Below are 27,801 nucleotides of genomic sequence, written 5' to 3'. Positions count from 1 at the left end.
TTTTTTTTTAATTTCACATATAAGTGAAATCATATGGTAGTTGTCTTTATCTGTCTAACTCATTTCACTTAGCATAATACACTCTACATGTTTCCATACTATTGCAAGTAGCAAAATCTCATTCTTTTTTATGGCTGGGAAATATCCTTTTGCATATGCATATATGCCACACCTTCTTTAGCCATTCATCTATTGATGAATACTTAGATTGTTTCCATATCCTGGCTATTGTAAATAATGCTGTAGTAAACATAGGGATGCATATATCTTTTCAAATTAGTGTTTTCATTTTCTTTGGGTAAATACTCAACAGTGAAGTTATTGGATTGTGTGGTGTTTCAATTTTTAATTTTTTGAGGAACATCCGTAGTATTTTCCACAATGGCTGCACCAATTTACAATTTTATCAAGAGTGTAGGAGTATCCTTTTTTCTCCACATCCTCATCAGCACTTATTTCTTGTCTTTTTGATACTAACCATTCAGACAGGTATACGGTGATATCTCATTGTGGTTTTGATTTGCATTTCCCTGATGATTAGTGATATTGAACACCTTTTTATGTGTCTGATGTTCATCTGGATGTCTTCTTTGGAAAATTGTCTATTGAGATCCTCTGCCCATTTTTTTAATCAGAATGGTTTTGGGGGGTTGCATTGTATACATTCTTTATGCATTTTGGATTTTAGCCCCTTATCAGATATATCCTTTGCAAATATCTTTTTCCATTTAGTGGGTTACCTTTTTGTTTTGTTGATGGTTTCCTTCACAGTGCAAAAAAACTTGTTTGTTTTGGTGTGGTTTCAGTAGTTTATTTTTGCTTTTGTTTCTTTATGATTTCAGGTCTTACTTTACTCCTTAATACATTTTGAGCTTACTGTTGTATATAGTGTAAGAAAGTGGTCTAGTTTCATGTATAGCTGTCCAGTTTTCCCAGAACTATTTATTGAAGAGACTGTCTTTTCCCAATTGCATATTCTTGTCTACTTTTTTTTAAGATTTTATTTATTTATTCATGAAAGACACAGAGAGAAAGAGGCAGAGACCCAGGCAGAGGGAGAAGCAGGCTCCATGCAGGGAGCCCGACATGGAACTGGATCCTGGGACTCCAGGGACTCCATCCCCGGACTCCAGGATCATGCCCCGGGGCTGAAGGCGGCGCTAAACCGCTGAGCCACCTGGTCTGCCCTCTTGACTACTTTGTTACAGATTAATTGATCATACAAGCATGGATTTACACTGGGCTTTCAACTGGATTTTCTTGATCTGTGTCTACTTTTGTGCTAGTACCATACTGATTTCATTATTATAGCTTTGTAGTATATGTTGAAATTTGAGACTGTGATACTTCCAGCTTTGTTCTTCTTTTTTAAGGTTCCTTGGCCATTTGAAGTCCTTTGTGGTTCCATGTAAGTTTTAGGATTGTTTGTTCTGGTTCTGTGAGAAAACATTATCACTATTTTGTTAGAGATTGCATTGAATCTGTAGATTACCTTGGGTGATAGAGACATTTTAATAATATTAATTCTTCTAATTCGTAAGCATAATATGTCTTTCCACTTGTTTGTCACACTAAATATATTTGAAATAAGTAGTTTCTAACTCTTTCATAAAGTTTTAAAAATTAATATTTTGGCTCAAAAGCAATACAGATTTTGTGGGGTTTACTTAACATTCAAACTTTTTTTGTTTTGTTTTGTTTTGTTTTGTTTTGTTTTGTTTCGTTTTGTTTTTGAGAGAGAGGGAAAGGGAGAGATAGCATGGACAGGGTTGTGGCAGAGGGAGAGGGAGAAAGAATCTTAAGCAGGCTCCACATCCAGCATGGAGTCCAATTCCAGGCTTGCTCTCACAAATTTGAGGTCATGACCAAAATCAAGATTCAAACACTTACCTGACTGACACACCCAGGCTCCCCAGAAAGAAATTGTTTTCAATACACTAGACAATGTCTATGACAACTTAAGCCTTTGCCAAGAAACATATCTGATTATGAAAAGTAGGTGCAATCAGTTCTGCTAAACTGCTTACTTTGAAGAAGAGAATTTGTTCCAATACTACTGATATATTAACAGACAGTTGGAGCATAACATAAATTCCACACTTGCCTATATGCTACTTTGTCTTTGAGAAACACTATGTGGATGTACAAACCAGTATCTGATTGAATGAAGATCTGTGGGAATACACACAATATAAATATGTGCATACCTCAAATATCTGCCAGCTACCTCAGTTCAGCACCTGTGTTATGTGCTTCCCTATACATATCTAGTGTTTCAACCTTCTATCTCTTTTTCAGATCATCCTTTTCCCACCATTTCATAGTTCCTCACAAGCTAAAACCCTCTGACACTCACAAGCAAACTTCAGGATTTTTTTTTTGAAGGTGAAATACATATTTATTTTTATAATTGTATATTCCTTAGTATTTCCCATACCTAAGTATGCTATCATTTTTATTAGTTTCATGTCTTACAAAGTTTATAAGGATTGTGTCAAAAATCCATGTTTCCCATAAGCTCCATGGTCTTATATCATGAGTTTGTATAGTTATGGCACTTTTTAGGAACATATATGCATATTTTAACAGATCTGATATTTGAATGTGTGTGTGTGTGTGTGTGTGTGTGTTTAAAGGGACTTCCTGAAAGACTACCCTAACTCAAAGTTTGTATCATTCAAAGCTAATGCTCATGAAGAATGGTAGCTGTTACTTTGCACTCATTAAAGAGCCAGAGTTATATAGCAGTTACATGGAAACCATTTATAATTTACTCATTCCAGGAGCTTTGAAGCTCTATGATCCTTAATATACTTTTAATGTATGAGTTTTGTATTAACTTCCACTGTATGTTTATAAATTTTATTTTCAAATTCACAAAATTCAAATTATCATAAAATGTGTACCCTGTATTATACTATATGGTATCATTTTCTTTCTTCCCTATTTACTTTTAAACATTCCCAGTTTTTCCAATTTAATAGAAAAAACAAATACCTCCCCAAAACCTAGCACTAACTAGGATTAACAGTTTTATAGATGGTTACTCTGCCACTTGTGTCTCTTTTATTGTGAATTGTGTGGGTTATAAATAACCCCTTTTTTCCCAATTGAATAGAAATTATATAGACATTTAATTTTTTATTGATTTGCATCAGCCCTATATATACAATATTACAGTGTGATTCTCAATTGTTTGAACAATTAGTCCTTGGATGGATGAGGTAAATATTACTCCAACTATTCTAATAATACCATGAATAATATTTTATAAACACACATATACACTGAATGAAACTTAAGTAAGATAACCGAAAATATCCATGCCAAGAAACATCACACTTAGGATAATGATAACTAAAGATAAGGAAAAAGTATCTGGGAAGCATCCAGAGAAAAACAACACCTTACTTTTAGGAAGAAAGCACTACAAATGACAATAGATTTCTTATTAGAAACCAGGGGAGACAGAAAGAAGTGACACAACGATTGAAAGTACTGAAAGACAAGGGCCTTTCAACCAAGAATTTTATACCCTTTAAAATTTTCCTGAACGACTAAAGAGGAAATGAAGACATTGTCAGATGAAAGAAAATTATTACTTGCAGACCAACCATAAAAGAATGGCTAATGAAAGTTAATTCTAAACAAAAAGTAATAAAACAAGGACATCAGGAAAATAGAAAGAATACAGTAAGCAAAGTTACTTTAAACACAGTAGGATTTCTTTTTTCTCTGGATTTTCTAAACTATGTTTAACAGTTGAAGAAAAATATATATTTGTCTAATGTGATTCTAAATGTATGTAAAGAACATGTTTGAGACAAATATTTTTAAATATTAGAGAGTAAAGGGGCAAAAAGCAGGAGTACTTTCTGTACTTCACTCATCATGGTAAAATTACGATAGTAGACTATGATTAATATGTGTGAATAACATAAAACCCAGAGCTACCCATACCAATGGGAAGGTATAAAGTAAATTGAGAAATAAAACACACAGAAAAAAATGGCAACAAAAAATAAAATGGCAGACATAAGCCCTAACATATCAATAATGTCATTAAGTGTAAATGATTTAAATATACCATTTAAAAGGCAGAGAATAAATAGCAAAGTCAATTTTAAAATTTCACCTGTGTGCTTTCCACAAGAAAATCACTTAACATGTAATATAAGTAGATTGAAAATAAAAGGATGAAGTATTACATAAGATACAAACATTGATCAAAGCAAAGAGAGTGGCTAAATTAACATCATACAAAATAGATTTCAGAGAAAAAAATTATTAGACAGGTGATATTGTGTCAAACCACAGAAAGGATCTAGCAACCTAAAATGTGTAAAATGCATCAAAGAGAACTACAAAATTTATCATTCAAAAACCAATAGAGCTAAAAGGAAAAGTTGGCAAATCTGCATAATTGGAGGCTTCAATTTCCTTTTCTCAACAATTGAAAGAATGATTAGAGGGAAAGTCAATAAAGATAAAGGAGAACTCAGCAGAAACCTCAACCAATCCCACAACAACATGTCATGTATAGTTTCTTTTCAAGTGTCCATAAAACATATACAATGAACCATGTGGTGGGCCATATAACAAACGTTGCAAATATAAAAGAATTAAAACCATAGAGAATGATCCCCAAGAAAAAATGAAATCCAAATAGAAATCCATAACAGAAAGGTAAAAGAAAAATCTCTGAACACATGAAAACTAAACAACACTCTTCTGTAAGTCAAAGTTGCAAAGAAAATTGAAAAAGCAAGCAAAGCAATAAACTAAATAAATATTAAAATACAATATATAAAAATTTGTTGGAATAATGCTAATGCATATATTAGAGACATAATAAAACTCTCATATCAATAATCTAAGATCAAAAACACAAGAATCTAAAAAGGGAAAAGTAAAATTAACCCAAAGCAAGAAGAGGGAAGGAAATAATAAAGAGAAGACTATAACCTTATAAAATTAAAAACAGGAATGGAATTGAGAAAATCAGTGAAAGAACTGATTCTTTGGAAGGAATAAAAAATTACGAATCAAAGGAAAGAGCACACAGACACCAAAATTAGAATTTTAATATCATTTACATTCATTAGAAACTAAATACTAGATGTAAATCTTATGAAACATATACAGGACTTTTATGTGAAAACTACACAATGCTGATAAAAGTAACCAAAGACAATTGAAATAAATGGAAAAAATTTGTGTTGATAGACAAGAGTAAACATAGGAAAGATGTCATTTTTTCCTAAAGTGACTTATCAGTTAAAAAAATTCCTATCAAAATCCTAGCAAGACTATAGAGACATTATTTTAAAGTTTATATGGAAAGACAAATGAACAAAACATTTGTATGAAAGAAAAATAATATAGGAAAAATCAATTTACTCAAATACAGACATTTTTTAAAAACTTTATATGGAAAGGCAAATGAACAAAACAATTGTGTAAAAGAAGAATAAAGTAGGAGGAATCAGTTCTCAATTTTAAAATGGTAAATCCAGATGGGTTAGTATTTGCAAAGCAAGACACATAGATCAATGATACCAGACAGAAACCCCTGACTTTGATTCACTGTCACACATCCAACTGATCATATACGAATGTGCAATACAGTTCAAAGGAGAAAAGACAGTCTTTTCAACAAATGATGCTAGAGAAATAGAACATTCATAGACGAGAAAAAAAAGAATACTGAAGTCTTACACTCTACAAAAATTAACTCACAATGGATCATGGACTTCAATATAAGTGTAAAATTATAAAACTTTTAGAAGTCATGTAGGAGAAGTTCTTGGGAATCTAGAAGTAGGCAGAATTCTTAGACTTGATACCAAAATTATGATCCATAAAAGGTAAAATAAATTAAAAAACCTTTCTTTACAAAAGTTTTTATTGATAGGATAGAAAGAAAAGTTATATATGGAAAGAAAATATTTGCAAATCATGTATCAGTGGACTACTATATAGGGAATATAGAGAATCCTCCAGACTTAATTATCAAATGGCAAAATAATCCAATTAAAACTGAGCAAAAGGGGGATGCCTGGGTGGCTCAGCGGTTAAACGTCTGCCTGTAGCTTAGGGCGTGATCCTGGAGTCCTAGGATCTAGTCCCATGTCGGGCTCCCTGCATGGAGCCTGCTTCTCCCTCTGCCTATGTCTTTACCTCTCTTTCTCTCTCTGTGTCTCTCATGAATAAATAAATAAATGAATAAATAAATAAATAAATAAATAAACACTTTAAAAAAATAAATAAATAACACTGAGCTAAAGATACTGGGTACCTGGAAAGCTCAGTCCATTAAGCATCAAACTCTTGATTTTGGCTCAGGTCATGATCTCAGGACTGTGAGATTGAGCTTTGTGCTGGCCTCTATCCTGGGCATGAAGCCTGCTTAAGATTCTCTCTCTCTCCCTTTCCATCTGCCCCTCCTCCCTTCTAAAAAAATAAAATAAAATACAATAATTAACGTCCTCCAACATACATCTATATATGGCTGACTCCTAAGTTTCAAAAGCTATTGTTTTAGTAGATTTACAGTACATTTTCTGACCTTCTGCAATAAAATGTGATTACTGTTCATTTTTTTCTCTTCTAAACAGTTTGCTTATTTTGCAAGGATATATGAAAAAATAAAAGGTACTGTTCAGATTAGAGTTTTTGTAAAATGTACCATGCCTATTTATCATACTATGAAGGATTATCATAAATCATAAAAATGTGGTTGTTAGGAAAATGACAAGGAAATATAGTCAAAAAAGAAGATTACATTTGCATAATTTTCAAAGGTCAACATAATACAACATGAACCTTGAACTTTGAAAATTTGATCAAAATACAGACGCTGAACTTTCCTAAGACAAGTTTTCTTTCTTTCTTTCTCTCTTCTCTTCCCTTCTCTCTCCTCCGTTCTCCTTTCTCCCTTCCATTCTCCTTGTCTGTCTTTACCTCTTTTTAATCCCTCCAACTTTTTGTATGTCTTTCATTCTGTTGTAGTGTCAGCATCATGTATGTTTATATATTTTAGAGAAAAAAAACTATAGATGATCCAGACTATTGTACCCTCTGCTTCATACTTAGGGAAGTAAATGTAAAGAAGTCATGTTCCATTTTTATCAAAACATTCTATTACATTTGAATAAGACAAGTAGGAGTTGTTATATTCTTTAAAACTTCTAAATGCCCCTCTTACCAAAAGTTATTTATAGAATCCAATTTTTGTGGGGAATAGGAGGCAGATGAGTGTACAAAGATTAAAATCTTTTAAATGCTGTTCATGTTATTTGGTGATTTTCACTACATTTTACTACATTATATTTGATGATTTATTGAGCTATTTATTCAGGTTTACATAGGTTCCAAGTGATTCCAACCCTCCTTAATTAGCTTAGTAATTCTTAACCTGGTTGCATATTTGAATTATTAGGGAAAATTCCCAAGTCATATTGCAAAGCAACCATTGATTTAGCTTAAGAAATTTAATTGCATTTCATGCCATAAGGACTAAAATGTCCAATTGTAGGTCCAGTTGATTTCAGGCCTAACTAGATCCAGTACTTCAATCATAATGTCAGAATGTTTTATATTCCTTTAAAACTCATTTTTCTCCACATGTTGACTACATTCTCTTTTATAAATAATTTTCTGCAAAAAAATAATTTTTTTTTCTGCATGTGCTTAGAGTAGGTGACCACAGTCATCTCTACCTCATTAGTGACTCCTAATCTAAGAATGCTCATGGCTTGTAAAGTCAAATTAGGTAACATGACTGTATCTGGGGCAAGGCCAATGCTATGAGTTACAACTTTCTGTTTAAAATATCTATTCATTCTTTCCATCAATCAGTAGTCAGTTAGTAAACATTAGAAGTAGATTCTCTTTAGAGAAATTAATTAACTTACTTTTTAAAGACTGTGCTTTAGAGAAATTAAAAACTGTTTCTCAATTTATTTTGGCTATTTTTTTGCATTCTCCCAATTATATTTTAAACAGAAAGTTTGCTTTTCTTAAATCAATTTTTTAAAAATACTTAAAGAGTACAATCTTCTCAAATCTTATTATATCATATTTCTGGAAGCTTTAAATGCACAATCAAGGTGTCAATGGGTCAGTGATCCCTCTGAAATCCTTTTGGGGGGGTACTTCCTTTGTTCTTTATAGCTTTTGGATGAAGCTATGTAATTCTTGATACTTCTTAAACCTGTGTGACTCCAGTCTCTACCATCAGCATCTCCTGGAGTTCTGCCTGTGTGTATCTTTGTCTCCCTCTAGCCATCTTTTTACAAGGACATCAGTCATTTGGGGTTAGGGGTCTAACCTACTCCAGTATGACATCTTATTAACTAACTATATCTACAAAAACCCTGTTTCCAAATAAGGTCACATTCCATAGTACTGTGGGTTAGCACTTCAACATAACTTTTTTGGGGAAGACACAATTCAGGCCATAAAACTGTATGAAACTGGGTATGAAAAAATGTGTATATGTGGAGTCATTTGCATAGTATTACAAGTAACAGTGACAGGATTTAAACAAAATTCCATCTCCAGAATACCAAGCAAAGATGAGTTATTTACCTCACTTCTTGCAGCTGATAACAGTTTTCCATTGCCTGAGTGTAGTGTCATTGTCTAATAGGAGTATAAGAAAAACCTACCAAGCAAGAGTAAGTCCATAGCAAAGGAGATTAGTGCTGTATAGAATCTCTCACACTGCATTTCACAGAGCAGATAATAGGTATTCGTTGAATGAATTTTAGCCAATGGGAAAATAAAATATGATATAGAATTTCCACCTGATTCCAGTACGATTCCACACTGATTGATGACAATCCACAGTTATTTTGTCCATATGAAATATGATCAAGATTTATAAAAAATTATCCTAAAAATCTAGAACCCTGAGGAATCTTTCATATTGCCTTAATTTATAAAATTATTAAGCTGAGTGATACAGTGTTTTAGAGAGAAATATTCTCATGTCAAAAATTATAAATAGGAAAGAACATTACTACTGTTATTTGACTAATTGTCAAAATAAAGTGGAGCTTGCTAGCCTTAAATATATCTTGGTTGATTTATACATATGTGGATGAAAAGAGAAATAAGCTAAACAAATTCTATCTATTTTAGAATATTTCAGAAGTTTATTTTGCCTTGTATTTTAGATATATGAAGATTTTTTCAAAAGATTTATTTTATTTTTGAGGAAGAAGCATGAAGAACAGTGGCAGAAGGAGAAGGAATCTCAAGCAGACTCCTCACTGAACTTGGAACCCAATGGAGGCTTGCTCCCACACCCCCAATTCAGGACCCTAGCTGAAACCAAATCCATTGCCCAACTGACTGGGCCACCAAGGCTCATCAGAATACTTCAAGTAAGTATGTGTTTTCGTTTTAAATTAACAAAGAAAAAACCAAATTGAAGCATCACATTCTGTATCAGGTATTTCAGTTTACCAATGAAAAGTTACAATGTGGCTATGAGCAAAATGCCAAAGACCAGAATAAACATGTATGCTGATAAGTAGTTAAAACTAAAAACTATGCTGTGCATTGTGGTGGGATAGCAAATGCCATTCAGCAGATGTGCTGGTGTTTACTCCAGTTCTTTACTGAAACCAGCTTTGGAACAGGGATACAACTTCAAATACCTTAAAACCAATTCAAGAAATATACACGACTGAAATTGGATGGGGTAGTACAAATGTGGGAATGTGAGAAAATGGCACATGTGGGAAAAAAAATAGGATGATCTAAAGAGTAAGTTCCTTCTCATGGCATTCAAAGTCTTTTTTTTCTTTTCCTAACCTCTAAAATATTGTGCTAGCCAATCAAAGCAACTCTAAGGTCTTACCTAATTAGATTCCATCAGCGGCAATGTGAGCTCTGAGGGTCAGGGAACTGCTGTAATATGTAATTACAGAAACAAAACAACTCAACAGTAAACACACATAAGAAGATTTAGTTGACTAAATAGCAGGACCTGAAGCACCATCATTGAATAGCATCATATCCAACAATTGATTACTTAATTTAATTTGTTTATAAAGGTAATATGCAGATTTGATTACATTTTTATTTGAGACCAATTTTCCAGATAAAGAGGCACCATTGCACAGTGATTTATCTGTCTGCTTGCATTCACAATGCAGAACAAACAGGTGTTCTGCAATCCATTCTATAGGTGGGATCTTTTCATTATTTGAATTACTTCCCTAAAGAACCACTTATAACAATAGAAATAAGAGCAAAATTGCTATGATTGACAATTTTCTTTTACTATTCATGAGTAGTAGATGCATGAAAGCAGACTTGACAAAATAGTGAGGTTTCTCATTCTGTCTTTACACCCTATGAGGGAGATTATATCTCATTATTCAGAATATAGAAATGTATATTTTTAATATGATTTCAAATCTTCATAAGCCCATGAACAATAGGAATAGGCCAGTAAGAATAGGATATTTATTTATCCTTCACTTATACTTTATTCTCATTTTCAAAAGCAAAATAATAGGGCAAAGTGATTAAAATGTTTCTTAAACTAATTTTATGGAAATTATTTGTTATATTTTTAGAGCAAAATTTGCGTATCTCCTCACTACTTCTATACACCTTCATATTCACAACTCTAATTGATTTAATTTTTTAATGTTAAATAAAGAAATTGTTTTAAACTTAACTAGCCACATATTTATAAACGCTTTCTAGAAAATATATGTGTGTGTATGTGTCTGTGGTCCTCAGTTACTTACCATGTCTGAGTTGTTCTGATAGCCATTCTAGTAACTGGGGGAAGGGAAAATTAGGAAGGTCACCTGCCAGTGTTAAGGTTCATGGAAGGATACTTTGTAAAACAGACCTAATATTAGGTAGAAGACACACACAGTTTTAACATAATCCACTACTAAAATTATGCTAAAGATGGGGGTGGAGAGTGAGAAAAGACATTTAGTTTTTTAATAAATCTGGAGAGGGCTACTAGCTGAAATTCATATGCTAACATGCCTGAACATATATATTCAGTCTGTTAAAAAATTCAAATAAGTAAATCTGAAGATCTAACTGGCTGTGATTCATTGAATCAGCATCCTATGTAGCAAATAAAGGGGAGCTCCAATGAGCTGTACAAAACAGAGGGTTGTTATGGAAAGGAGGATGGGGCAAGACATTATTAGCTAAAGAAAAGAAAGAATTGTTTCAGGCAAGGTCAACTTTCCCTAGAGGGAAGGGGGGGTAGTTCTTTATCATGCAAATTACCTCATTTTCCTTTGGAGGATAGAGAAAACCTATGAGACAGATTACCTCGTTGGTGCAGAACAGAAATTCCAGGTTGATTGACATAAAGTTACACTTACTGAAATTAAGTTTGGTGTGCTGGCCTAAGGGCAAGTGACTCCACTTTGGACCTTTAGTTTCCTTTTTAACAACTCAAAGGAAATGAAAGCACTCTTCTAAGATAAAGGGAGAAACTAGGGATGTGTTAACTGCTAAGGATGCATGAAGAGAAAGCAGCATTGAGGAGAGAAGGATTTAAAAAAATGATGGACTGGGATAAGAGAGAAGATTCACATTACAAAAGATTAGTTGTGTATGTGTAGTAGAGAAGACAACTTGTCCATGAGGGATGTTCTCCAGACATGACCAAGGCTTGAACCTTCAACCTTTGTTTGATACATTAAAACATGATATCCAGACCCTTGCCACTTCAAGTGTGATTTGTAAACCATCAGCACTGGTGTCATCTTGGAGCTTGTTAGAACTGAAGACTCTTAGAACCTATGCCAGGCTTATTGAATTAGAATCTGCATTTTAAGAAGATGCCAGATGATCCCTGTGCACATTACATTGGAGAAGCCTTGAGATGAACTATAGAGAGCTAGCCCACACGGTCTATGTGTAGACTGTTTGGTCCAAGGCACAATACAGCTGACTCTCTTCACCATTTTATTCTCTAATCAGTATATTGACTGTGGCTAAAAGAACCCTGAAATCTGGTGGATAGCAGCTTTACATAAACAGCACACCGAGGGAAGCTAGTACAGAGGGAAGGAAATTTACCTCTTTTCAAAATTCTTAAAAATTTAGAGAGTTGTCCTTTAAAACACATTTTCTCTCTCGCAGTTTAATCTTTGTGGTCCAACTTGTTAGAGGATCTCGAAGACTCTCTCCTGCATGATTGAGCTGCACTGGCTGACAGGTTTTGCACCCTGCCATCCCACCCCACCTCTTTGGCTAGCTTGATTCCCCATCTCCTTTATCAGAGGGGCCTCAAAACTGTGGAAACAGCCAGTGACTTGACACTGACCGTCAAATCCTTAAAGACACTCAATTTACCATTGCACTTCACACGGAATTTGCATTTCTAAAGTAGAGCTAGGACAGCATGAAATATAACCAAGACTTTTCTCCCCAGAAGCAAAAGTATATTCTGAAAACATGTTCAGAGGAGTCCATACCTATTTCCTGAGATCATAATATTTTGTACTCCTATCTGCCTTGTTGAATACATTTTCAAATCTTTAAGGATTTTGTTTTTATCTTATATCCAGAGTTTCCACTAAAAAGCAAAAAATGCACTCAGGCTCACTCTCCTGTCCCCTTTACATGGATTAATTTAATAATCAATTGAATGACATGGACATGTATCTCTTTTAAATCTATGCAGGCAGAAAGAAAAATTGGGCAGGGTTAATCTTTTAAAAGCAAAATAAAGTTTTCTGTTTGGGATTGATTAGATTGTTAGGGGATTAAGCCCTCTGTTGGTAATGCTCTACGGTTTGGGGCAGTTAGAAGGAAAGGGATTTGGGTTTCTGCTTTAAAAATAAATCTGTAAAGTTTTAAAAGGATTTGCCATTTCTTTGGGGAGTCACCACTGTACTTGGTGATTGTCAAGATCTGGCATTTTTTCTGCTTGGGTGGAAAACAAGATGGACCCCAGATCTTTTCCACATATTATCAACACCTTTTGAGAAATGAATTGATTCCTTGGCTTTAATAGCACCTAATGAGTAAAGGAAATAAAAAAAAAAAGGAGAGGAAGATAAAGTAAGAGTGAAAATTGATTAAGTGTTATGTAGGATACTGAGTAGACATATTAGTGTAAGGAGGATGTGTAAATGCTTGCACAAAAGGAATATCCAATATTTAATTTTTAGAATTTTTGGAACAGTTTTAGATTTATAGAAGAATTACAAGATCATACAGAAAGTTCTTCTCTCCCACTCAATTTCCCCTATTACTATTATCCTACATTAGGATAGTAGCTTTGTTTCAATTAATAAAATAGTATCGCTAACATTATTAGTAATTTAAGTCTGTGGTTTATTCAGATTTCTTTAGTTTTAAGCTGGAGTCCTTTTTCTGTTTCAAGTCATATACATTTTATTGTTGCTAGGGAGTAAAACTTTCTGTCCCCTCCAAGGTCCTCCGACCTAGATGAAGAATCAAATTGTCATGAGACAGGGATCCCTGGGTGGCGCAGCGGTTTGGCGCCTGCCTTTGGCCCAGGGCGCGATCCTGGAGACCCGGGATCGAATCCCACGTCGGGCTCCCGGTGCATGGAGCCTGCTTCTCCCTCTGCCTGTGTCTCTGCCTCTCTCTCTCTCTCTCTCTCTATGTGACTATCATAAATAAAAAAAATTAAAAAAAATAAAAATAAAAAACAAATTGTCATGAGACAGAGCAACAGGAAAAAATCAAATTTAATAGGCATATATGTGGAGAATCCACACAGACATGGAAATTCCAATGATAGTCAGGCAAAATGAGGTATATATGTCATTCTGAACTAAGGAGAAGGGGGTCAGGATCTGGGACTTCAGAGGAAAGGAATGCAGGTCACAGGGTGATAAAAAGAACAGATGTTTGGTAATTAGATTTTAGCCCTGCCGTACAGATGGGTCACTCTGTATTTTTCCCTCTTTATAACCTTATTTATCTCTCTTAATAACCCTTATTCTGGGAAAGAGCCCCAATTTAAATTATTCTGTGTAGTTAAGGGAGGGACAATGTTCTCTTGAGCCATAGGGTCTCAAGTGCCTTCAGCTTAAAATAATCCACATGCCAAAATGACACAATCTGGGAGAGGCTGTCCTGAACCCGTTCCCTGTCATGTTTTCTTAAGCTATTCTTGACTGCACTTCACAGACCTCCCTATTTTTTGTGGCCTTACCATTTTTGAGTGACAATCATTAAGTATTTTTGTAAAATATCGCTCAATTGAGGTATTTGCAATGTTTTCCCCCTGATTAGACTGAGATCCAGGTTTCTGAGATAGATAAAAATTCCATTCTCATCAAATCATCTCAAGGATAAATGTTATCAACATGATATCTCTGTTTATGTTGACCTTGACCAACATATGTTTGTCAGGTTTCTCCAATGTGAAGCTACTTTTTCCACCTTTACACTCTGTATACTATGGAAGGAAGTTACTATCCATAACCCACATTTAAGAAGTAGGGCCTAATGGTCCATATTCTTGAGATATAGGGGGAAGAGTATCTACATAAATTATTTGACATTATTCTATGTGGGAAATGGGTTTATTCTCCTTATTTATTTATTTATTTATTTATTTATTTATTTATTTATTTATTTATATATCTATTAAATCACCACTTCACTTACTTCATTATAGACTCATGAATATTTGTTATAATTTGGTCTGTAATGTTACATTTTTGTGGCTTTGGCCATTAGGGATATTTTAGATGGCTCCTGGAATACAGCATTCTTAAAAGCAAAATGAATCAGTGATGAGAAACAAGAAGGCTGGAAAGCCATATTATATAGTAAAAAGAACTGAGCATTTATAGACAAAAGTCTAGTTTAGAATTCACAGCTGATGGAGCTTTCTCAATCGTCAGCAGTAGAATCATGCTTGATGTTACTTGTGTGTACACTGGGAAGACTATTAAGGCCTGGCTGTACTTAAAACTAAAAGAACACTACACCCTTTTGTTAAAATATAAAATGAGTCAGGACACCTGGGTGGCTCAGTGGTTTAGTATCTGCCTTTGGCTCAGGGCATGATCCTAGGGTCCAGGATAGAGTCCTGCATTGGGCTCCTTGTGAGGAGCCTGCTTCTACCTCTGCCTATGTCTCTGCCTCTCTCTCTCTCTGTGTGTGTCTCTCCCGAATAAATAAATAAAATATTTAAATATATATACACATAAATTATATATATGTATAATGAGTCAATTGTTAAAACACACTAAGAGGAAACTCATTATGCTAATGTGATATTTATAATGATATCCAACGATTAGTAAGCATGATTTACTGAGAATTGACTACAAATCTCAACCTTGCCTTTCCATAGGATTGCTGATAGAAATGCAACAAAAGGAATAAGAATTGAATAAGTCAATAGACAGGGGGTCTTTCAGATATCTCCAAATTGTGTTAGGCATGGGGAGAAGCAGTTCAGGTTAGCAAAGTTCAAAAGATCCCACTGACAGATCTGTGGAGCAAAACTTTGTACTCTAAAGAGGTAGAGTTGCTAGGAACCTTTGATATGAAGAACACTATAACTGGGGAAAAAATTAAAATAAAAAATGCCTTGGGAGAAGCTTTTATGGATTCATGGTATTTCTCATGGGGCACAAGTAGGTGGGTAAAAGGTTATAAATCCTTGTTATATATTTAATAGAATTCAACAGAAGAATTTCCTATTTTAGTTTATGAAAATCAGAAATTTATTAGACTGCAACATTCCTTTGTTAGATTCAGTGATTAATTTGGAAATGAATTATACTAAACACTAGGGTGCCATATTGTATAGCAAGTGTTTTTCATGAATTGAGTCATCGCTTATTAAACATGAAATTAATCAGCAAGTCATTGTCACTGAAACTTTTAGTCTCTACTAATGTTAACTTGGAGTTGGACTTGATGTGCACCCAAAGGAAGCTACAGCATTTCTTAATGCTTTTGTGAATAAGTTATTTATGCAAACTTGGAACAGGATTTCACCCCAGTAAACTTAACAGTTACTCTAGAAAAGATACTCAGGTTACCATTTTCCCCAGACTGCCTGATTTCTACCTTATTGCCAGCTTTATTTCAATCCAAGACTCATTTGTTCTTTGCAGATAAGGATGGAATAGTAAATAACATTCAAATCAGTGATACTATGATTTAGTGTTACATGGGGATGTACCAGAAATCCATGTTTAATTCTCTTTAACACTTCTTTTACATACACAGACTCTCCATCTGCAATTTATCTCTAATGGTAGTAAGGTGACAATAAAAATTATTAATTGCATACCTTACTTCAGGTACTGTTCTAATTACATCCAGTATATCCATGTAGTCATGGTTTTAAAATGAGTAACTTTTGCTCAGTAGCAATTTGCAGTTTATAAAAATCTTTCAGATATTTTGAAGTTGTGAAACTCAGCCCATATACACTGATGTGCCAAAGCAAACAAAACATAAATAATAATAAAAGCAACAAACAAAACATAAATAATAATAAAAGACATAGTCTTTTATTACCAATCATATCTAAATCCCACCAAGAATTTGGAAAATTTAACCTCAGTTTTTTTCAGGGTTTCTCCAAACTTAAAGCATGTTGTTGGTATGTATGGAATCTTAAATAGTGCCAAGATGAACCATGGACTGTGGTCAATGAGTCACCTTCGCCAGTTAATAATGAGACATAACATCAGGGCTTTTGGTTTTCTGAGTAATTTATGGCCTCTGCCTTTATCCGTCTTTATGCACTATTTACCCTTTTTCCCCAGATCTTCATATCTTTTCTGAATCACTGCCCTAGATCTACTATTATCTGTTTTCAACATTTCCCATCATTTTTGCTATGGCTCTATTTTTGAGACAAGCCCTTAGTTAATGCCCAGTATATTACCTCTGTTCTGCAAGGCTTAGAAAGAGCCAAGAAGCTATTTTGGCTCTTTCAAGTTTGTTCTCAGCTATATCCACCTAATAAGCCAACAAGCACAAGCCCATTGAGTGGACAAATGCAATATAAAGACAGAGAAAAATAAAGTATATATCTAAAAATAGAATCCCACTATAAATGACTTTATTTGATTTACATAGTGGAATGTAAATTAGGTCTCTCTCTCTTTCTCTCTCTCTCTCTCTCTCTCACACACACACACACACACACACACACACACTTTATAGAAAAAATATATTCAGACTTGATGAGACCCATAGGGACTATTAGTATCAGAATCAGACTTGGAAACACATTTCTCTGAGGCTATGTTTTATACAGTCCTTTCTACTTTACCATCCTAAATCTTTTACTTTTGAAGTAAATTATTTCAATACTCCACAAATGTTTATAAAAGCCTGTGATATTAAAAATATGATGTTAGACACTGCAGACCAGAAACAGAATCATGTGGCTATTTTGATAAAGCACCTTCATTTTATAGATTGGAAATTGGGATTTACAATCATTAAGGGTTTTAACTATGAGCATAAAGGTAGTGACAGTCAGGATTCATGTCTGGTCTAGAACTCATTAAACTCTGGTCTTTTTCAGTCTAACAAAACATACTTCTGAACTTCAAGGAAACTTGATGATGGTTTAAAGAAATGAACAATTGTTTTAGTAATACCTACAAGATTTTGCTGTCTGCGATATACCTTGTCTGAGTGACAAGATGTAGAGGTAAAGATAAGTGACAAATCCCTCCAACTGGAGAATCCAGGGCACAAAGAGGAAGTGGAATTTGATTTGGGACTGATGAATGTTTGGGATTTCATCAAGTGGGAATCTCAGATAAAGACACTCAAAGCAGAAGAAAGGGCACAAGAAAGAAATTCCACAAAAATCATTCTGATGACTGGAAGAGCCTGGTTATCATAAACGGAATAGAGAATGAAGTGCTTCAGCTCTGGGTGAACATCAGAAAGAAAAGTGAGATTAAAGCCAGTAGTTATGATGAGGCACATGTAGCTTCAAGGCATCAAGGATAGGGAATTGCCATGGTCTCTGGGAATTTATAGCCAACACTCCCATGTTTTCCAGTTGAATTTTGATATCTAGAGTAAATACTTTGTCTTTTCTTATTGGACCTACTTTTCTTCAACTCTCTAGGGCCTCTCTGTTAATTCCCGACACTCTTTGTCCTCTCAAAGCATTGCTATAACATTTTTCCATCTCTGAGTACAGTGGAAAGAAACACAAGGACTTCTCATCAATTATTTTCCCCTCTAGAGATGGAAGGGGAGACTTAAGACTGATGACATCTTTTGGAGAAATTATATAGTCCCAGGTATATTTCTTGTTTTGGGAAGAAAAACTTGAATGTGTTCTTCAAGTAAAATCAGAAATTGAGGTTCTTTTTTTGGTAGCCTGATTAATATTTCTGTTTAAAATATACAAATGAGATGCACTTAATTTTTGAACACCAGCTACTTTTCAATCCCTCTCTTGTTTTCCTCCTTTTTTGTCTTTGTTCTTTTGCAAAATCAAAATTACTAGAATTTGGAACCTCTGTGAGGGAAGGTACTTTATCTAGTTTGTTCACTACTGGGGGCCAGAATACGCTTCGCACACAGTTCAAGTAATAATTAAGCTGGTTGTTTTTAGCTCAGTCTGCATTGTATTTAATGTTCTTTTTTGAAGGTCTAAGTCTGATTGTGTAATCAATTGTTTAGACAAGAGATGCATAAATTAATTGAATTGGATAATCCCAATGGCCTATCCAAGATTAAATTACAAAACTATAATTGTATTCCATTAGACGTACTTTTATATAACAGCAGCATATTAACATGTTTGTTTAAATTGTTATCAGTGAGTCTGGAAACCAGTTAAATGAGGAAGCAAAACATGGCATTTGATGGCTGTACAAGTCATTTTATTGTTTCGAATATACTCTAACACCAGGCACATCATTTAGATTTTATGACAAGATGCAATAACCAGCCACCTGTGAAGATAAAATACATTTTTTCAAATGAAATTTATTTCTAGCAAGCTTTATTATGCATATTTCGTTTGTGGTCTTGTCATACTAGCCATGGGTGTCACATATCAGGCATGATGAAGAGAATATCTTTAGGATAGAGTTTTTCAAGGGAAACTGTATCCCGAAGAAGGAATTATGCCAAACAAGAAAATGATTTATTATGAACCAAACTAACTACTCTGACTCTTTTACAATGGGATTGGGGTTAGAGACAACTAGTAGAGAGTAACACTCATGATCCATCAGAATTAGTTTATGTTTCATAAATAAGAAACAAAATATGTTGTTTCTTTTAGGCTGAAAATTTTCAGGTAAAGTTGATGCTTAATCAAATTAATTGAATGATGAATCTCCTTAAATCAAGGTACATTTCACATAAATTTCAAATTCAGTGGTTGCCAGAGAGTCAATAATACAATAACACTCATGGTAACCACAATATCTTTCCCACCCATTTTTCTCCCCAGAAGCAAAGTCTTCTGATTTTAGTTTTTTATGAATGTTACCTCTATAAAAGAGCAGGCAAACTTTTCCCCTTTGCCTTCCTTCTTTGCTCCTTCCTCACTCTTTCCTTCCTTTCAGTCCTCTCAAATTTAGTTTCTCTCCATCGTCTTTGTGCCTACAGAATAGATGGCAAGCAATCTAATATATGCTCCTTCCATTAGCAGTAAACTTGATTTTCTTCTCTCAAGATACTTTTGAGAGTATCTTTATATTTTTTACTGTACAGAAAGTTAAAAAACAATGTCTGTGTTCATTATCTTCTTTTATTCTCTATTTGTTCTGTTCTCTCTAAGATACTGGACCTTCTGAGTTTGTCTTTTTTAAAGATAATTTTTGTTTTCTTCTGGTTTATTTAAGAGGATTATTTATTTAAAAGTGATAATTAATTTTTAACAACTATGTTTTTATTCTCTAGGTGATGTTTCTCTTTTTTAATTTTTGTAGCATGTTATTCTTTTTAATGGTTGTAATAGGATTTTGAATCTTTCTGTATAGATTATAACTGCAAGATGAGTGGATGAGAGAAAAGAGCTATAATGTAATATCTGCAGACATATTTGATCATGAGAACGGTTGATGATATTACCATTGGTGCTGCTAAACATCTTACATGGGACAACCCCCAACTAGAAAAAACAAATTAAACTGGCCCCAAATATCAATAGTGCCAAGTTTTAGAAGTTCTGTTTTAGAGACATTGATTTCTATTCTTCCATAATCCTTAAGCCCCATGTTGTTAGGTGAAAAAGAATTTTCTAAACACTGGAAAAGAATAAAGGTTGAATAGAGGATTACATGCTATTAGTGATGAGAAAAGTGAGAGAGGGATCAAGTAGAAGTCAGGTCATGAAGAGCCCACAGCTATGCTTAGTGTTATGAATTTAGAACAGAAAAATAAAACTAGTAGTATGTAAGAGAATTTCTGGGAAACCTCAAAAATCTTCAAATGTAATAATCACAAAGATAATAAGACTTAAGTAGAAGAAAATAGTTTTTTTGTGTGTGAATAAACATTTTGGTGGAGAGGGTCAGAAGAAGCTAAAAAGTTTGTAATCCCAGAAGGTCTTTGAGGTGCAGATAGCTGTGCCTAATAATGGTTTTGTCTTGCCTTTTTCCTCCCTGTTCCTTCAATACACACACATTTATTCTAGGTGAACACTGTATCTACTGCTGATGTCCATTTGGATTAAATAGAATGTTAAACATCCTCACAAAAGCTTGAAGGGGATGATGTTGACTTTCTAAGTCTAGTGACGTATTTTCATTCATCTCTATATAGTCACTCTGCATGAGGTTTTATCTGGACCTGGATACTAGATTCTGACACAAGTACCAACAAATGTAGCATTCCATGTCTCAGGTAGAAATGTAATCTGCCACCCTCTCTACCACCCACAATTTCTCAATCTCTTTATATGTGCAGGTGCGTGTGCTCATATGCATATAACTCAAATTACATTTTATTCCTTCTCTTTCTTACTTTGCTGATTTGGTATATAATTTGATTAGCAAACATGACTGATGTTTTCTTCCCCCCCCCCTCCCCCCGTGAGTTGTTATAGATTCCTTATTGAGAGAACTTCCACAGCCAGAGACCCTAGTTTTCTTTCTTCTCTTTTACATTGTGTCTTCTTTCACCTCTTAATGTTTCAAAATTGCATTACATTAAGCTACTGGTTTCATGCATACAAATGATTTGCATAAATGTGTGTGTGCACCTTTATTCAGTTGTTGAATTACTGAACTAGTTAATTACAGCAATTTCCTTTAACACACAGCTATTTCCAAACCAAAATAACCTAGTTTCTGACATTCTATCCCCTATTTTTGCATCTGGAATAGGCTCATTATATTATATTCTTTGGACTCTGGCAACATTTGCCTGCTAGCAATGGGAAGGTCTATATAACATCTGATCCTGCAGTATTTTTCACTCATAACGCAGAAACAACTTGAGCCCTGTGAAGTATGGAAGTTTAAAGCAAACCTTTATTTAACATTTTGTGTGTCAACATTTCTCCTACTTGACCTGCCAAGTGGATTTCATAGCAGATGACTCTGGAACATGAACAAGTGTTTGCTCTTATATCTCAACCATTAGCGTTGAATTAAAGACTACAAGATTTGGATCACATAGCAGACTTTAGTGCCTTATGCTGTTGATGCTGGCCAAGAACAGGAGCATCTGAATATTTATATGTTTATTCCTGTGGAATACTAAGAAATCTTTGGACAGTTGACAAATATGTGCCTATACCACTAAACCTAAGGGAACATCCAAGGCACTTGCAAGGAGCTTTTCATGGATGGGAAAACTATGTTGATTCTATAAAGATGTCAGATGAGTTGTTTGAAAATAACTATCCTGGAACTCACTTTTTATGAAGATAATCCTCTCAACTAATATTTAGGGCAAAATATAAGAATTGTCTGTGGAGCGATGAGAATAGTGAGAGAATGCATAAACATTTCTGTGTCTTTCCCATGAGTGTAAATCATACTGGTTCTTTACATGTATTATCTCATTTTGATCTCATAATGATGCATTAAAGTGATATCTAGTACTAACTTCATCTGGAACACTCACTCCAGTCTGTCCACTCATATGTATGCATATGGTTGTTCAATGTCTATAGTTTTTATTCTACCAAAAATAAAAAACTTTAAAAATGTCTGTTATTTCCCATCTTTACCAACAGTTATTTATTCTAAATCAGTTCATCATCACTTTTTTCCTTTGGTTAACACAATAGGCAATTAATTGTTTTCTCTGCTTCCAAATTTGTCCCCTCCCCAACATATTCTCCATATTTACACTTCAGTGGTTTCTTACTAAACCTATAAACAGAATGACATCTAAACTCCTTACTATGTTCTACAAAGCTCTATAAGATATATCAGGTTGTCAGATTAGGCAAAAAAGAAAAAAAAATATGTATATTTATATATAATGCATAAAATTGTGTATTTTATACATTATGAATTCTAAATATATAATATATATGTAAATATATAGAACACACACATATAAAGTCCACGTGCGTGTGAAAATCAATCCACAACATTGATTTGCAGTATTTGCATTTTCATTATTTATATTATTTGCAGTCCATATGTTTTAGAAAATTGCCAATATTGAATTAGCTAATATGGAACTTTACTCCTAGGAGAAATAGAGGGTTAGATCTCTGAGAGCCTCTGGCTGGAACATTTTCATTGAACAATCAACACATAACCTTGTGTTATTTGTATTTCTCTTGAAAGACATACTGTTTTATATACATATACATATATATGTGTATATATGTATATATATTATGTTGCATGTATATTATTTGTGAGGGTAAATATCAATTAATATATAACATATATATCATATACTGCATACTGCATACTATAGTATATCAGACTATATTTCATCCTATAAATTATATATATATATATATATATATATATATATATATATAGGCCATGAATGCCAAGATCAATGAATCAGTTATATATATTATATGTATATATAATATATATATTATATATATTTTGGCTATGATTCAAATATTGATGAATAATACATAAATAATATATAATTCACAAAAGCATTAAATGAAAAAAATATAGCATTATATATAAATATACATAGTTATTATATGAAATATAATAACTGATTAATATCTGAACTCCTAGCCATTAGCTCTATAACTTATGCCTGGATAATGCTTATCTAGCACCAATATTTTTTCCTCAGGGACATTACAGCCTTCTTGCACTTAGCAACATTTGACAATACTTGAGCTTGAGAACCATGTTAAATCACAAAATCACCAACAAAAGTACTAAAATGGAAAAATGCAAAAAAGAAAAAGGGACACTAGGTGGACTATGAGAAGAACACATATACAGTATGTGAGTTCACACCAGAACACTTCCTTGCTTGACTTCAACTGGGAGAGTGCCTGTTGGGTGAGTTAAAGTTTTTGATTCTCTGCACTTGTCCATGAATGACTGTGACAGTACCACTGGTGTTAATTTGGGGTATTGTGATTAAATATTAGCAAGTAGGTAAATTTACAAATACAGAATCCATAAATAATGAGTTTCAAGTGTACATATAAAAATGCTGACTTAAACTTGAATTCCAGATAAATATCAACTAAATTGTTAGTGTAAATATATCTAAGAAATATTTGGGACATACTTTATCTCAAATTCAGTGGATTTTCCTATATTTTGTTAGACAACCCTATCTGATAGCTTTTTACCTCTCCAACCATAGCTTGCTTCACTGTCTATATTGATTACTTCAAGCTCATTTTACTCCTTTTTTTTAATGCTATTTATTTATTTATTTGAGAGAGAGAGCATGAGCATGAGGATGAATGGGTACAGGGGCATCAGAGAGAGAGGGAGAAACAGACTCCCTACTGAGCAGGGTGCCTAATGTGGGCATGCTCCCAGAACCCTGGGATCATGACCTGAGCCAAAGGCAGATACCTGACTGAGTCACCCAGGTGTATTGAAGCTCATTTTCTTCTTTACACTTGTTTCAAATGTCAAGTTTCTTCCTTCTTGGAACCTCTCACTGACCCCTGATCTCATTCTCTAGCTTTCCTCATAACTGATTTTTTGACTTTTCCAAATCTTTCCTGATTCCCATGTTCTCCTCTGCCCTGTTCAATTTAATTGTCATATGCCATTATTACAATTTATAATTATCTTATTCATGTGTGCTTTCTTATTTCTGACCTGCCTCCGTAAAAGCCTGCTTCCTCCAAGAACTACATTTATTTCCATCTTGATACATAAGCCTTGTATAACATCTGATACATGAAGCCTTTTTAAAAGTATATACCAAAGAATGAATGGTATAAATATTAAATGGAAAGGGCATAAGGATTTATAGAACAGAATCCTTAGATATATATCTGAACCTGGTCTACTCATTCTCAAAATATTTCCCAAGCACCTTGAGCAAGGGCAATTGTGCTAGTTTCTAGAAATTGGAGCGAAAAAATAAGAAGTACAAGGTCCATGTTCTTGTGAGCTTATTCTTTGCTGGGACAGACAGAAGGGAGACAAAATAAATAATTCACTTATAGCTTAAAACAGTGCCATTAAGCAAACAAGCACAGGAATTAGGTGGACAATACCTGGAGAAGTCATCATGCATAGAATGACAAGATTTCAAATCTAATGTTAGGACAAGAAGAGCATCCTTATAAGATTTCTGTTTAATAAACATTTGAACATGCACCCTAACTTTCTAAAGCATGTTCTAAGGAGTTTTTTTTTTACTGCTTGGCTTAATAAACTAATGTGTGGTGAGACAGGACATTGAATGAAACATTGACATTTTGACACCCCCTCCCCAACTACAGTGCCACTGTTCCACAGTATGCTGACTAAATTATACACATGTGCACACACACATATATACATATGTACTCAGTTAATTTTCACTAATTTATATTTAGAGAACTAGATGTGTAAATGATAATCAGTGATATAAGAAGGCAATTAAATTCAAAATAACAAGTATCTTAATAATGTCACTTTTCCAAAGGATTTTTAGAGCTACGTTTTAATTTATTTCATGGAACACAAATTTATTGACACCAGCATTTATTTCAAGTCAGACATTGTTACAGGCGTTGAGAATACGGCAACAAACAAAAGCAGACAAATCTTAAATTTGACTTCAGGGAAGTGTAAGGTTCTAAACAAATTCCAATCTTAGAGTGTCTGATTTACAGCAGCAAGAACATGATGTATTGACATGTTAGCACTCTTTATCCTCAATGTATTTGTGTAGCTTTAACTAATTAATCCTCATGATACTAAGCAGTGGATAAAGCTTATGTATTAAACATTGCATGTTCTTTTTAAAGAAATGACAATCCTTGTAAACGATGTGTCCGTTGCCAGAAATCCACATAAGTATTTTGGTTTTAAACTCCCTAAAGCTAAGAGTATTGCAGTCTGGTGCTGAAAGTTGACTTTTTCTCTGTTGCTTGGGACTTAGTATTTTGACAGTAAAGTTTCAGAAACTGTTTAGTTATTTTTAAACCATGAGGTGTTCATTCTAAGTTTATTCTGGGTATTTCTATCAGGCTAGGCAGGGAAACCTGGATGAGTGTGTGAATAAATGACTGTGTCCCTTTAGCACGTTACTGAAAGCTCTCTGCATCTGTTCATGCTCTAGTCCACCAGCTATTCTGATGCCTCTTGTACTTATCTAATAGCTATGTTAAGAGGGGAACATAAAATAATGACACCATTCTCCCTGGAAACCACGCACTGCTTTCCCACTGAACCTAGAATAAAATGTGCACCCCTTACCATAGCCAACACTTTCTTCTGGCCCCTGACAGCATTTCCAGATTCTCCTCCTGACAGCCTCCCCCTTGTGCTTTCCATTCTCGTCACAAGGGACAACTTTTGGTTTTTCAGACATACCAGACCCTCTCTTTCCACACATTCTCTCTGCCTGGAATGTTTCTTCACCCACTTTTCATATTCTTGACTCTACATTTTTCAGGTCTCTGCTTAAATTTCATATCATCAGAGAAACCTACCCTTATTATCTGCCACCTCAAATAAGACCTGCTCCTATTCATTGTCCAAGAACACCCTGGTCACTTTTAAATAGCATTTATTTTACATGCTTTGTTATTTTTTGGATGTCCCTTTGATTGTTTTTGCTATCTTTCCAACTATCTAGGTTCTAAGCCCTAAGAAAGGAAGGAGAATTTGTGTTTTATCACTGCATACACAGTACTATCTCAGAATGGATCCAGGATAGATCTCAATAATTTCTTACGTATTCACTGAATGAATAAATAAATGTCAGTATAAGTACTTAGAATCTCTAACTACTAGCTTAACTAAAGAAAAGAGCAGTGATAACAGATTGAGAAGACCTGCCTTCCTTTGGTTTTGCCATTATTTATCTCTATCTGGCTTAAGTCAAGTTGTTCTATATCTCTGGATATCATTTCTTACTTGTAAAATACAAATAATGGAAATGTAATGCATGTGAACATACATTATATAATACAAGTCAGCAAGTCATGTACAAATATAAGGTATGATGATTTATAATGACCAATAACATTTTTTAAAAGTAGGTAATTACCTAGATCCTTACATTTTTTTAGATCCTTATATTATGTAATAGACTTCTAGTTCTCCACCAAGAGAGTACACAAGATAGAATTGATGAAAATAAATATGATCTTTGTGATCTGTTTTGATTTTCTTCTTTCCATCTCAGCTTAGTGGTGCCTTTCTTGCCATTCCTCCTAATTATCACATTTCTCCAGTAGTTTAAATAACATGAAGTTGCAATATAAACTTGGTACACTTGGTTAATGAGAAAACTTACAAAAAGGGTAAAAATAAATAAAATTAATGATAAGAGGTCCCCCCCCCAATTTCTTTGCCACTTCTGAAGACTACTGTTAATTATTAGAGTGATATAATTAATCCTGGAGCAAGGAAATTTTATTCATTGTCCAGTCACAATGTCTGACCAATAGAATCATTAATGTATAATGGTAATTACTTATATTTGCATTGCAGGTTTTTCTTTTATCTGAAATTGAAAGATCTTTTGGAAAAAAAGAGATAAAATACCTGTCTTCTCAAATTGCACTATTCTCTATCTCAACCAGGTATTTAGTGAGGGTGAAATCTTATGAAAATCTATTAAAATTAGAGGAATGTGGCTCTTTCAGGAGAATTAATTTACTTCTCCTGTTTCTCACTACTGCCTTATTAGAAGTATAATTGACTTGATGCACAGGTCATGCCAACTTCATTAAACCTGTGAGCCCATGATGTGCAGGATCACAGATCTAAATATCTTCTTTTAAGCTCCCTTATGCCACATACTTGGATGCTACAGTCTTGCCTGTGATGGGATGTGCTTCTTGAAGGAGGTTTGGAAGCCATCTGTTTATTCTGGCATGAGTTTCATTTACAAAGTTTGAAGACTTGGTAGCAATTTGTTTTTAGTTTGTTTTCCAGTAATTAAAAATAAAAATAAAATAAAGATGAGCTTCATTTTCTGTTTATCTCACATATATTTCATTATTTCCATTTGTAAAACAGAAGCTCTCTGGGGTGATTGTGTCTGTTGATATATGTTGAGTCTTTGTCATTTTGGGCTGCATTAACAAAAATACCATAGTCTGGATGGCTTAAATAACACAATTATTTGTAACATTTCTGGAACCTGGGAAGTACATAATGAAGGTTCTGACAGATCCATTGTCTGTCAGGGACACTCTTCCTATTTTGTAGACAGCCATCTTCTCTT

The 27,801-nt window shown here is 33.9% G+C and overlaps 1 pseudogene; it reads right to left on the bottom strand.

Annotated features, from left to right (window-relative positions):
* The window catches only part of LOC129521648 (atlastin-1-like), a 93,642-nt pseudogene extending 67,707 nt beyond the window's left edge, over positions 1 to 25,935 (bottom strand).
* Between the last annotated feature and the right edge of the window lie 1,866 nt (positions 25,936 to 27,801).

The sequence above is a fragment of the Nyctereutes procyonoides genome, unplaced genomic scaffold (assembly GCF_905146905.1).
Source record: "Nyctereutes procyonoides isolate TBG_1078 unplaced genomic scaffold, NYPRO_anot_genome, whole genome shotgun sequence".
Taxonomy (NCBI): Eukaryota; Metazoa; Chordata; class Mammalia; order Carnivora; family Canidae; genus Nyctereutes; species Nyctereutes procyonoides.
Note: the sequence above shows the minus strand (reverse complement) of the source record. Positions and strands in the feature narration are given on the sequence as shown.